We start from the raw sequence: 14332 nt of genomic DNA, 5'->3' as shown, positions 1-14332 counted from the left end.
AAAGAAACGGTATAATACAAATAAGTAATTATTGTTGGAACATACGTATTCATTGAAGTAGCTGATAAGATTCAACAATTTCTTCAACACTTGCCGGAAGAGAAAATCCATTAACTGAAGACCTTATCGTAATTAACAACATTTCATATTTTTCATTATATACGATCATTTATTATATATTAGATCGATTTTAGATATATAATACCTTTGTAACTACAATTCATGAAACTATCAAAACAGCCGACATCATACATCAAAGTAAACATAGAGAAAATTGACGAAAACATATGTTATACTTAAATAAAGACTCGTTTTATTTCAAACTTTTTCAATTGAAAATTTCTTTTTAAAGACCGCGTTAATCTGCCAACATAGCACGATTCCATTAAACTTGATACCTTTCTGTCATCACCCATAGATCCTGGTTGAACCGCTCACTTTATTCCTTTCTATAATTTAAAAAATTTATCCGTGGAATCCTACAACTTAAAACATGAACATATTCAATACTTTAACGAAAAATTCGTTATTTGAGCATTTCATAACATCAAAATTTCCTTACATAACCGGGAAGATTTTTTTGTTTTTGTTGTGCTTGTAAAACTCTGTAGTTTCTTGCAATAATGAATTATCAAGAGTTTACTGTAGACGACTTTTTATTGCTCCTATTTAAATGTAGGTAGTGTGTATAAATCATCAATCTTCTATATTTTCAGATATTGCATTGCAGTACAGTCGACGCTCACAAATTAAAACCTTCAGTAAATAGAAATTCCAGAATTTAGAATATGTGTTTGCACTACATTAAACCTTCTGAAATTAGACTCGAAAATCATTTTACAGTAAGAGATTTAATTCAAAGTAGCGTTCAAAGTAAATTTAACTAATTTTTTAGCTTATACGAGTACCTTGACGAATAAAGAAGCCTCCAGAAATTAGAGTCACTTTAAAAACAAAGCGATTATATTTTGTGAGCGTCGACTGTATATGCAAATTAGTTCTCCTATTGATATGTTAACTAGAGCTGCCAATATTGCATTTGATAAAAAGTTATTGATTTTTTACTTTTTTACTTAACTCAACTCAATCTACAAAAAAAGATGATTTCATAAGCAGTTGGGACAGTGGGATGCTCGAAAATAAAGTTTGACATGAAATAAAATAAATTCTCATCTAATCACAGATATGTTCAGATAAGGTAACTGAGAAGTAAAGTCCTCGAGGTATAAAGTCAACACTTTAGCATAATATAAAATGGAAAGCCAGGTCTCCTTAGGTTCTAAAATAATATGGTACTGGCTGGTGATAGTAGAGAAAATGTGATGTCTGGAAAGATCTTGGTTTGGGCGATAGGCGTGCCAATGTGGAGTTAGTCAAAAACGATTAAGAAATTGTGAGGCCAAAAAGGTAGCAAATGGAATAAAGTATTATCGATTTCTATATGTATTTTATATTTTAATATAAGCTGAGAATGGTATCTCGAGTGAGAGTCACCACTCTGTGAGCAATAAATTCCAATTTCGACTAGAGTAACAAATTTTACAAAAACCATGCCATTGACAGACAATATCGAACTTTAAGTACATAAATTTCTGTCACTAAGCTAAATTTATATCAAATTCAGTATTTTTAAGTTTTTTTAATGGCACATTAGACCCTTGCAACACAATTTCAAAAATGCATATATACTTTCATACATACCAACAACGTAAAATTATACACATTAATTGGCGTAGACACCGCTTACGCGATTATATTAAATTATACACATAGTTTAATTAAATTTATACAACGCAGAATATCTGGCAACCTTATTTAAGCAATAGAACTTAGCAAATGTGCACTAATTAAATAAATTATTTAAAAGTTAAAACTTTTTGCTTCATCTGAATGATGCAAATCATGATGAATCACTAATAAAGTTTCATGAATATTAATGCCTAGTAAAAACCAACGGCCGATGTCCCACCACATATGGCTGCCGCCGAAGGAGCGGAATAAAGTGCTTGTACGTACGATCTAGTCAGATCTAGTCACTGTATATAGGTGCCATATAAACTGACCTATCAAAGTAATTGTAAAGAGTATTTTGCATTTGTGAAGAATATTATAGCTTCGGTGCAACCGAAGTTAATGTAATTTCTTCTTGTACTGTATTTTATTAAGATCTATTGGTTAAATGAAAAGTTATAGAAAACTACAAATGATTACAAAATAGTATCGCAAATATAATGCAAACCAAGAAACATGTAGTTTGAAGTATTCGCGGGCGCTTTATAATGCTCGTGTAAAACTAGAAAAGCGTTTTTCTCAACACCATTTTTTTTTTTTGAACTGGTGATCTACCGTGGAGGATGGAGTCGTGTGTAGAAGTTCACGCAAGTGAGGAATTGCCATTCACTTGGGAGTGGACGGAAACGATTCTTCTACATTTGACTCAAGCAGCTCACGACTTCCGGTCCTAGACCAAGTATCCTCCGGGTAGCCAAAGAACATCCGTTTGAAGGCGAGCGAAAGTGAGAAGGCGAAACATCCCCTTCGCGGGGTTTTGCACTGGGCTTGGGACCCGCAACGTAAAAAAACGAGCCCAATGAAAAATAACAACCAACCTCGGATGAGAGACCTCCCTTTTGATGACGACCATGGCAAACAAACTAAGGATTATGATTTGAGAGCATGCATATGGAATGTCTGGTCCCTTAATTGGGAAAGTGCCGCTGCCCAGCTAGAGTGAAGGCTAACATCACCGCTGTACAAAGAAGTGCGTTGGACGAGACAAGGACTGAGGCGAGTGGGTCCTTGTAGCATTTAATACAGTGGTCACATAAAGGAGCGTAAATTCTGTGTGGGATTCGTAGTGAACTTCCTTACTTGTTATTTTCAAATTTCTCAAGGTAAGTCAAAACCTTTTTTAATAGAGCTGTAATTTAGCTTTTATAAATTAAAATAGTTTACTGGCAGAAAACATACTTAAAAATTGTAACTTTTTCCAGTCTGTGACTACCTTTTTAATAAAACTTTGCTTTTTTGAAGGCTGGTAGATCACTTATTTTCAAACAGGTTTGATGAGTTTAAGTTCATATTACTTTCTATTGTGCTGTACTAATATAGGAATACCAAGATTTCCATGAATATTTTCATTATGAATGAACTAAGGTGAGCCCGACGCTCAAAAAACTTTTTCCCGAGAACCTCTATACATATACTCGTATTTGATCAGAAGTTTGTTGTTTGATGTTTTGTAAGATAAGCGGGACTGAGCTTATATTATATTTCCGAAAAGCAACAAATCTATTGGGGACAAGTCTATGGTAAGAGGTGGCTAGATAATGACACTTTTCCTTATATAATAGATTAATTCAAATAATATTTATACATATACAAATGTAGTATCCTGAATTGTTTTTATAGCAATATTATTATAAACATATGAATGTACTTATTATGTACATATGTATATTAGTGTAGAACAAGTGAAGATACAACTCAGAATTAAAAAAGAAAGCTCGAACAAAAATTTTAAGACGCAACAGCCGCATTGAGAGTATTTGATGAAAACATCATTAATCTATTGTAATCATGTACCGCACTTATTTGCCCATTACCTTCAAAATTGGAAAAAATTTTATGTCGCGATTATTGACTTTGTATGTAAGTGGAAGATTTATTTAAACTCAATAAACAGAAATTTTGACATCAAATGAAACGTAAATAATTCTCGCGCATAAAATGGCAAAAGTCAATATTTTCAAGAGGATTCAAGTGCATGTGTTCTGAGTACTTAAAAAGTTAAGTGTTTATTGAGCAAATAATGAATATAAGTAATACTTTAAATAAATAATAATTAAATTTAAATAAAGGGATATGCAGGGTATTTCCATAAGAACGCAAAAAACGATAACAAAGAACTTGAGTAAATTGAAGTTCAACCAGAGGTGCATTAATACAAACAGTTATCATGAACAATATCTTGATGTGAATGTCCCTTTATGAATGTATTGAAAAATATGAATGCGTTGAACTCACAAAAACATCTAGTCAGGAAATGAAAAGTTGTTATGGTTTTTAATTTTTGGTAAAATTCAATTCTGTTATTCAATATGTTGTACTGTATGTATGTATATTTGCAATCTGACAAGCCAATAAGAAATTTTCCAACTTTTAAGTACAATTTTTGCAGTGTGTTTTTTCTTTTAATTTAAAATCGGCATCAATCTCGGCGATTACCTGTTCTTTGTCATTAAATTTTTTCGTGTATCGCTGACGGTCAGATCCAGATTTTCTAACTTTGTAGCTTTTTTAGAAATACTAGAGATTATGGATAATAAGTTACCATAAAGAAGGGAGTAGCAATTTAAGTGGCGGACCGTACTACCAGAAGGGTCTCTACTTAACACTTCAACTTGTTTTCAAAACCCACGTAACAGTAAGAACTTCGATACATTTAAGCCAATGAGTAATACATAAATATGTATGTATGTATGTACTTCCATACAAAAATAGCAACTTCGCCCAACCTTCTTTTAACCTTCCTATAATGTAAACACAAACAAAAACAGCTGAAAATTGCCGGCTAAAAACAAATTTCATTTTGCCACTGTTTTGTTTATTTCTTCGTATTTTTTATACCTTTTGGGTGAAAACCTGTTCCCCAAAGTTACTCAGGGAATACAAATAAACTATAATATATGTATGTATGTATGTATTCATGTATACTAACATCATATAAGTACATATTAATGTGTATAAATCTTTTTATTGCTTCCAAAAGCGATAAGAGGTCTAAACTGGATTTCCCAAATGATGCAAATTCTGTTCTCGTCGATAGCAATTGGATGCGATTATACCAAAATAGACATAAACATTTGTATTTGTATATATGTACATATGTAGCATTTTGTGTCGTGCTGACGAACAGCTGTCAATGAAATGAGCAAATGAGATAAGAAAGCCGCAATAAACACATAAGGAAGGTTGGCGTATATACATATAAGTATGTTTGTAATATGCTATTGAATACATCTGAAAGTAGTAAGTAAGCGATTAGTTCAGCCGCATCCGAATGTTTTATACTCAAGAAATTTGATGCAGAAATATTTTTAGGTGTTAACAAAACTTTATAAAAAGCAAGTAAGGAAGGGCTAACCGAACATTTTATACTCTTGCAACTCGAACGAATCATCCGCAATTTTCTTCAGGCGTTCGTTAATTATATTACAAAATGTTGTGAAGGATTTAACATTCATTATTCGAAGAAATTGTGAGTAAATAACAATCAATGTGGCACTTTATAGGTTTTCCTTTAATGGCGTGGCAGTGGTCCAATTGCGTCCATCTTCAAACTCCATCTTACTTTTTTTGTCAAGAAGCATATGTATGTATGTATCAAGTTTCAAAAAAATTAAAAAACGTTTATTTCGTGTTATGGAAGGAAGGACGAAATGTAAACAACGGCTATTGTAACATTATGGGAATTTATATAAATTAAGCGTTATCATTAATACTTCTCGAGTTATTCAGCTTTTTAAGTAAGGCTGTATGCAATTTGTATAGTTTTTTAATTCATATGTACCATCTATAAAAATTCTATAAAGCCTTAGTTAAAAAGCCGAATCTCTCGATAAGTATTAATGATAGCGATTTTTACCTCGAACCTTTTTTATAGCAAATGAAATTTCCTACAAATTTGCCATGTAAATTTTTTCTATAGTTCCTATCATTTTCGAGATATATGCAAAAAAATGCGAAATTCGTGGAAAAAACGGGTTTAGAGCCCCGTACTACCTCTCCGGTGTGAGTTACGATTTTGTTGCCCTGGGCACTTTTGTAGAATGAACAATTCTGAGAAATATGAGTCTAAAATCAAAGCGATGCCATAAAATACCTCTGATCTGTAGGAATTTAAAGATAAAAACTCACGATTGTAGTGTGTTTTTTATGGAAAATTTTTACAGGACTTGGTCCAGTTCTTAATGTTAATATAAAGAGCTAAAATTTTCAGGGAATTTTTTTTAGGGCATTTCCAAGGAAATTTCGTGACGGGGCTGAAAAAAAAATTATAGTTCAGAAAAAAAAAATCCTAATGTACATACATATGTAAATGTGTACTATATTTACATGAGGATAGTATTAAAAAAATACCATCCCTACAGCTGTGAACAAAAAATTGAGTTATTCTAGTTTCCGAATTAATTCGGTTTTATGCAGCCTTTGAAGCTTTAGGGTTAAGGTTAAGGTTTTCTAACTGCCTCCTATAATAAAAAGGACTAAATTATCGCTTTAATATATGAGAAAAACAACCCTTATCGGGAAACTCCATCGCCTAACAGGAATACAAAAGTATCTCAAAAGTAGTGCACGAAATAAATAAAACCAAGAAGGCGACGGTAACTATCTTGTTATATAACTCATTAAAACCAAAAATTTTTACTCTAGTGAATATAGACATACCTGCTTATTGACTCGTCACGAACTGTTTCAATACTTAAGATATATAAAATTAATCAAGATAAAGGGAACATTGAATCCAAGAAAAACTTTGATGAGTTGCGAGAGATAGAGGCGAACAGTCAACCAAATCTACACATAATTTTTATACCCTGAATAGGGTATATAAAGTTTGTCACGAAGTTTGTAACCCCCAGAAGGAAACGTCAGAGACCCTATAAAGTATATATATAAATCATCAGTATGTCGAGCTGAGTCGATTTAGCAATGTCCGCCTGTCTGTCCGTCTATATGTATATATACGAACTAGTCCCTCAGTTTTTAAGATATCGTTTTGAAATTTTGCAAACGTCAACTTAACTTCAAGAAGCTGCTCATTTGTCGGAACAGCCGATATCGGACCATTATAACATATAGTTGCCATATAAACTGAACGATCGGAATCAAGTTCTTGTATGGAAAACTTTCACATCTTCACGAAATTTGATATAGATTACTTTCTAAGGCAACAATGTAATTTCCGAAGAAATCGTTCAGATCAGTTAACTATAGCATAAAGCTACCATACAATCTGAACGATCGGAATCAATGGTTTGTATGGAAAATTTTGCATTTGACGTGGTATCTTCACGTACTTCGACATGGACTACTGCTTAAGGTAATAATATAATCTTCAAAAAATTGTTCAGATCGGATTACTATAGCGTAAAAGAAATGCACCTGTGAAGGGTATAATAGCTTCGGTGCACCTAAAGTTAACGTTTTTTCTTGTGTTTTTTTTTTTTTAATTTTGAAACAATTGATGCAGTAGTTAGTGAAGTTTATCAGACTGTCATACTCTCTTCCATAAAAGTACATAATTTTTTGTGTGTATGTATATATGTATTTATTACTTTGTTTATTGTATAAATGTTTTAAAGTAATACAATAGTTTTCCAAAAAAAATTAAAGACAAATATAAACCCTTCTCTGACTGCCTTATTTACCACCACCGCCTCCGCCACCACCGCCGCCACCTCCTCCACCTCCACCGCCACCGCCGCCAGGATATAGCTCAGAAATTGGTCGGAGCTCAGGATTAGGAATAGCTGAAAATAAATATGTGCGTAAATTGGTGCATACTGAAAACCAAATCCATATTCCTTTTCATAATCGAAGCAATACTTACCAAATGCCATAGCCAGCATGGCTAGCACGAAAGCGAGGAGCGTATAGAACTTCATGTCGCAAGCTTAAAGTCTGCAATGATCGACGTTCGTTATAGCTGTCATATTTATACGTAAATCAGACGCAATAGCTTATTTGTTATCAATCTGAGAACAAAGGGTTAGGTGTAGACGTATTCATGTCAACGGACAAAAGAGCCCCATGTGGACGAGTGCCATAAAATTGCATTAGGTAATGTATATTTGTAAATATGTACATACATGGTGTGTTTTTTTATAGTTGTTTATACATTAAGACATTAGGAGAACATACTGCAATAAATCTCACTTTGTTTTTGTACTTTCTACTTAAGCTTTCCACAAAAACAGTTAATGTTGCACTATTTTTATTGCCTAACTTGCCATAATTATTCTAGAACTCAAACCCGTAACTCAATATACATTCACTTCTACTTTGAATTCAGTTAAGGCCTAATCACAATTTAAATGCGAAGATTCATCAAAGCTTTAAGAGATCGATATAGCAATTTTCATATTATACACACCTATACAAAATCGTGACTTCCAATTTATAATTTTAAAACCGTTAAATATACATTTGTGTTTCTTCGGAAAAGGGGCTTTCTACTCTAGGGTAAAAATTCCCCATAAATAACACAATAAAAAACTCAAGCTTAAAACACGGTTAAAATGAATGAATTTAAATATCTTATTTTTACTCAAAAGATAAAATGAAAATCGGTGCGACGTTCGAAAAATGTTATCCACAAACAACATGAGTAAGATTTGATAGCTGAGATGTTGCCAGACTACTTTTGAAGAAATTTTTCTTTGAGTTAAGTAACGGGTGATTTTTTTGAGGTTAGGATTTTCATGCATTAGTATTTGACAGATCACGTGGGATTTCAGACATGGTGTCAAAGAGAAAGATGCTCAGTATGCTTTGACATTTCATCATGAATAGACTTACTAACGAGCAACGCTTGCAAATCATTGAATTTTATTACCAAAATCAGTGTTCGGTTCGAAATGTGTTTCGCGAGTTTCTGAGAGTGTGGCTGAAGACCGTGAAATGTCGATTCGTCGTTGAATGGCTACGTAAATAAGCAAAATTGCCGCATTTGGGGTGAAGAGCAACCAGAAGCCGTTCAAGAACTGCCCATGCATCCCGAAAAATGCACTGTTTGGTGTGGTTTGTACGCTGGTGGAATCATTGGACCGTATTTTTTCAAAGATGCTGTTGGACGCAACGTTACGGTGAATGGCGATCGCTATCGTTCGATGCTAACAAACTTTTTGTTGCCAAAAATGGAAGAACTGAACTTGGTTGACATGTGGTTTCAACAAGATGCTCGCGCAGCTCGCGATTCTATGGCCATTTTGAGGGAAAACTTCGGACAACAATTCATCTCAAGAAATGGACCCGTAAGTTGGCCACCAAGATCATGCGATTTAACGCCTTTAGACTATTTTTTGTGGGGCTACGTCAAGTCTAAAGTCTACAGAAATAAGCCAGCAACTATTCCAGCTTTGGAAGACAACATTTCCGAAGAAATTCGGGCTATTCCGGCCGAAATGCTCGAAAAAGTTGCCCAAAATTGGACTTTCCGAATGGACCACCTAAGACGCAGCCGCGGTCAACATTTAAATGAAATTATCTTCAAAAAGTAAATGTCATGAACCAATCTAACGTTTCAAATAAAGAACCGATGAGATTTTGCAAATTTTATGCGTTTTTTTTTTTAAAAGTTATCAAGCTCTTAAAAAATCACCCTTTATTATTTTGCAACTCGGACGAAGTAGTTTTAGCATATTTGCCAATGGAAGCCAATATTGGACCACAAATGTATAAAAGTCACTGTTTGAATACAAAGCCATATAGGCAGCTAAGCCCATGCTAAAGGACTTTTAGATCCAAGGCTATAAGTTTTTCATAACTTTGTGGTTTCAAACACAGTGCGCACAGGAAAAAATATTCAAATATTTAACTTACACTAACTATGAAAATTTGACAGAACGTTTCATTTGTGACGTGGGGTATCGCCGTTTAGAACTATATTATCCTTAAGGATTGAGGAAATATACCTACAGATCGAAGTAAATATAGCCAAAGATGCACTTATTGTAAATTAAACTTATAATTTCTATTTAATGTCAAATCAAGAATTTTTATCCTCATAACGAATTCATACAATGGTGACTTTAAAACCGAAAACCCAGACATATATTATACAGACATACTATGTATTATAAATTTTGAAATAATAATTACTGTACTTAATCAACCTAGAGAAAAAAACTTTTCCAATAATAAAAAGATGAAACCTACTTGAATAGCTTCACATTTATGTATTACGGAAGTATTGCAATAGCTCGGTAAAATATGCATTGTTCGTAAGGAAATTAAATGTTATTTTCAACCAATATTAAATTAAATAACAGAGTCTGCCAAAAGTATATACTTTCTTAAGTATTTAAACAACTGCATTAACTCCTTTTAGCATTTTCTATAAAACAACACATTTCTTTGTAGCTTTTGTGTGAAATATTTTTCACCGATATAATTCAGTTTTGCAGTTGTAGTCTTTCATATAAAAACGGATAATGAATTCGTTAAGCACTCACTGATCATTTACGGCTGAACAACATGAAGCTCTATGTTATCTCTATATTGGTTCTTACCATACTCGGATTGGCTTTGGGTAAGTGTGTTCTTCGCTAGTTTCTTTTCAAAAGCAGTAAGAAATCATTTAATTATTTTTTTCTTTTCGGCTTTTAGGTGGCGGCAGGGGAGGTAACGGTGGTCGGGGAAGCGGTACGGGCGGTGGAGGTGGTGGAGGTGGCGGAGGTGGCGTAGGTGGTGGTTATAAGGGTGGTGATGGTGGCGATGGCCATTGAATTACTACATTGAAGTTTGAGTGATCAATCACTACTTAAAAGTAAAGAAGTTATTTTTATTGCTTGTAAATATAATTTTAAATATACTGGTAAGATACTAAAATGACTGTTAAAATATATGGTTTAAAATAAAAACAAAAATACATATCAATATTTTTCTACAAAACTGATAATAAAGGCTATTAATTTCTTGTGTTAAAGCTTTAGGCGAATTTGACACATTGTTGTTGTTGTAGCAGCATAAAAAGGCTTTTCTTTGCCGAATAGCAAAGACGCATAAAATAACAAAACTCGATGTGTAGAATTCATTGGATTTGCCGAAGCTTTGTTATTAAATTTTCATGTTCTAACTCCTACCTAATGTATGTAACCGTATTAAATGCAATGGTAGTCAATTCAAGCGCTTATTACACCCGACCATCTCACCATTTTCTCTTCTTTCTACAGACAAAATCTGTGAAACTTCCGGATAGAAAATTGTATACAGGTTATTAATTTAATTTAGACAAATAATTACAAATTGTGTAAAAATATGTTTTTACATTATAGCCTTTCGGTCACACTCTTCTTTACTGGCGTAGTAGTATTTTTCGAGACTGATATTGTTGCTGGTGTTGATACTGGTTCCAAGATAGACAAATTATCCACGTCTTCGAAGTTACGACTGTCGACAGTGACGTCGGAGCCTAGTCGCGAGTGCAACGACTGTTTGTTTGATGACAAGAGATATTACGTCTTGCCATCGTTCACCACCAGACCCATCGGCGTACGCCAGCATTGTACACTCTTATTCGAGTATTATTTTCTCCAAGAGCAGATTAAAGAAATCGCTTGAAAAGGATTCGTCTTGTCTAAAACCTCGTTTGGTATCGAACGGCTGGGAGAGGTCCTTCCCAATCCTGACGGAGGTTTTAATATTGCTCAACGTCAGTCTACACAGCCATATTGGTTTTGCGGAGATACCAAATTCAGACATCGCGGCATAAAGGCAGCTCCTTTTCGTACTGTCGAAAACAGCTTTGAAATCGACGAAGAGGTGGTGCGTGTCGATTCTTATTTTCACGGGTCTTTTCTAAGATTTGGCGCATGGTGAATATCTGGTCTGTTGTTGATCGCCAAGCCTAAAGCCACACTGATAAGGTCCAATCAGTCGACAGTGTGGATTGGCTTTAATCTTTCACACAATACGATCTATAGAACCTCATATGCGATGTTCAGGAGACTTATCCCACGGTAGTTGGCGCAGATTGTGCGATCTCCCATTTTATGGATTGGGCAAAGCACACTATTTGATTTCCTTAGAAGAGGTTTTCCTGGTTTCGGTTTCACAACTTGATTATTTTTTACTCATCCCAAATATAAAGGACTTTTATTTGAAAATATTATTAGTCCTCGAAAGTTTATTGCTGTAAATATTCTAATTCAAAATACGATTTCTGTCTATTATTACTACTTTTTTCAACTCTTTTGAATTGCTTTTGGGAATGGACCTTTGCTATATTCCACATAGTTACGTTTCTTCCCGAGTGTTTAAAAAAGAGCAAATTATTTTTATTTATTTCCGTTTTGTTTTTTTTTTTTTTTTTTGATTATGAACTCTCCGATTAAAAAGTCTTGCACATTAATTGGGAGATTTTTACTAAAATTTGGAATCATACACATTTACGTATAAGGGACTCACATACTCTCATAAAGATATACATAAGTCATACATAAAAATGTAAAAAAAAACAATGGTTGCAAAAACTTCGTTATACATTTGTTGTGGTAAATTAAATTATTAACAATTATAAATCAGCTGATTGAAAAAAAAAAACAAAATTTACAAAAATAAGTATTTTGCAGTCAAAATGCCAAGAAGAAGTGAACATTTTAAGATAATGGATCCACTGTGCAAGAATCAGGCATTAAATCTGATGATATTTGGCTCTTACTTTTAAACTTATTTTAACTATTGCCTTACGTAACAATTACTTTCCAGGCGAAAACGAAGATGCGGATGAATTGTTTCAAAAGGTTTCGTTTAATTATTAAAGTCTCGTAGAAGTGTCCATCTCGGAATACCAAGGACATTGCAATAGCGACATAACGTTCTTGGGAACTTTGATGGCAGTCGTTTCAACGTAATGGTGTATTTAACACAAATTGTAGTGAAGCACAACCTCCTATAGATTTACAATTAAAAATAGTGCTAGTATTGAGGTTGGGATCTTCCGGGGATAGTTTATTCATATGACACATAGTTTACTGCTTGGAGAGGGCTATGCGGATACTCTTCAAAATATAACTAGGCGCATATTTAAAGCATTATCCAGGTTAAAAGAGGAGTTTCTGTTTTGGTCTAAACTAATGAAAATGAACGGTTAGAAATTATTACTGCAACTAGAAAAGATATGCCAGAAAACATGAACTTTTTCATTCACGAAGACGCCAATATGCTATTAAAATGCAAGTTGTTTGTGACTTTAGATAACTAATTAGACAAGTCACAATAGGATACCTTGGAAGTGTTCATGACGCCAAAATATTCTTGAATAGTCCTCTTGCAAAACTTTCTCAACGATTTTTATCTAACTTGCAATAGATTGCTGGAGATAGCACCTATCCACTCAAGCAATTTTTTTTGTCACCGTTCAGACAAAATAGTACGGAATAAAATTCGGAAGAAAGAGAAAGTTTCAACAAGTACTTTTCAAAATATCGTATACGAATTGATAATTTTTTCGGCATTTTAAAAGAAAAATTCGGTAGCTTGAAGGAATTGAGAATGATAAAAAAGAAATACAATGAGTAGATTATGGTATGATGTATTTTCCTTATTATGTTAATTAATTTCCATATTGCAAACAAAGAACGCTTTACCTACCTCGATATATCTTACCGCCAGGAAGTAACACAAGAAGTAGTCTTCTTGGCGGCAGAACTGAAATGGCGACGAAGAAAATCCAAGAATCTGCGGCCCACAAACAAAACACGAAAATTTCTGCGTGAGAACTTACGAAGAATACTATAGGATCTAAGTGTACATTCCTCTATTGGATACAATCGGCGAAGATTTAAAGACGCGGTTTTCTAGAGAAATTTTGGATGGATTTCAACTGAGTTGGCTGCTTCCGAAAAAAATATGTGCTTTGAAAACCAAAGAAATCGAATATATTGACTGCTTGATAGAATCTATAAATGTCTTTTGTATAATGACAACGTCGAGTGAGATTTGATCACTTGATCACTGGCATATGGGGACTCAGGGAAGTATTCAACCCAATTTTAGTACACAGAAATACGATTCTGTCTGAATTTCAATTGTATATCTCACACATTGACCGATATTTTCGGTAAAAGGTCAACCAAAGATACTAGGGTCCACATATACCTAGGGGCTTGAACAGTGTTGTTTCATTATTATTAATTATTATTATTAATGGATAGTGAAAGAATCAAATGGATTTTAAAATTGTGTTATATGGGAAGTAGGCGTGGTTGTGGTCTGATTGCGACCATTTACACACTGTGATACAGGAATATAAGGAAAATGCCACGTAATTGGTGGGTCGGGTACCGAGACATCGGATTTCACCAAAAGGTGGGTGGGGCCATGCCCATCGTCCAATTTTCATACTGCTTCCTATAAAGCTCTCTAATACCATCTCGAGGCCAAGATTTCAAAACTCTGGGGTATTTAGTTTTTGATTTATAGCGCTTTTAGTTTTTTTTTGACATTACCGTTATGTGGGAAGTGAGCCTGGTTATTTCCCGATTTTATCCATTTTCACATTGCCGTTAGCAGTTCTTATAATATTTCTTTGTTGTAGCTTTAGTAG

General features: G+C 33.8%; 1 non-coding gene across 1 annotated transcript; it reads right to left on the bottom strand.

Moving 5' to 3' along the window:
- Positions 1 to 7307: 7307 nt before the first annotated feature.
- LOC105222938 (uncharacterized) lies at positions 7308 to 8163 on the bottom strand. Its single transcript, XR_007422673.1, has 2 exons — positions 7616 to 8163; positions 7308 to 7535 (listed from the first exon to the last, which is right to left on the bottom strand). It is a non-coding gene; the product is annotated as an uncharacterized LOC105222938 (transcript).
- Between the last annotated feature and the right edge of the window lie 6169 nt (positions 8164 to 14332).

This window comes from Bactrocera dorsalis, chromosome 4, assembly GCF_023373825.1.
Source record: "Bactrocera dorsalis isolate Fly_Bdor chromosome 4, ASM2337382v1, whole genome shotgun sequence".
Classification (NCBI taxonomy): domain Eukaryota; kingdom Metazoa; phylum Arthropoda; class Insecta; order Diptera; family Tephritidae; genus Bactrocera; species Bactrocera dorsalis.
This window is presented reverse-complemented; position numbering and strand designations above follow the sequence as displayed.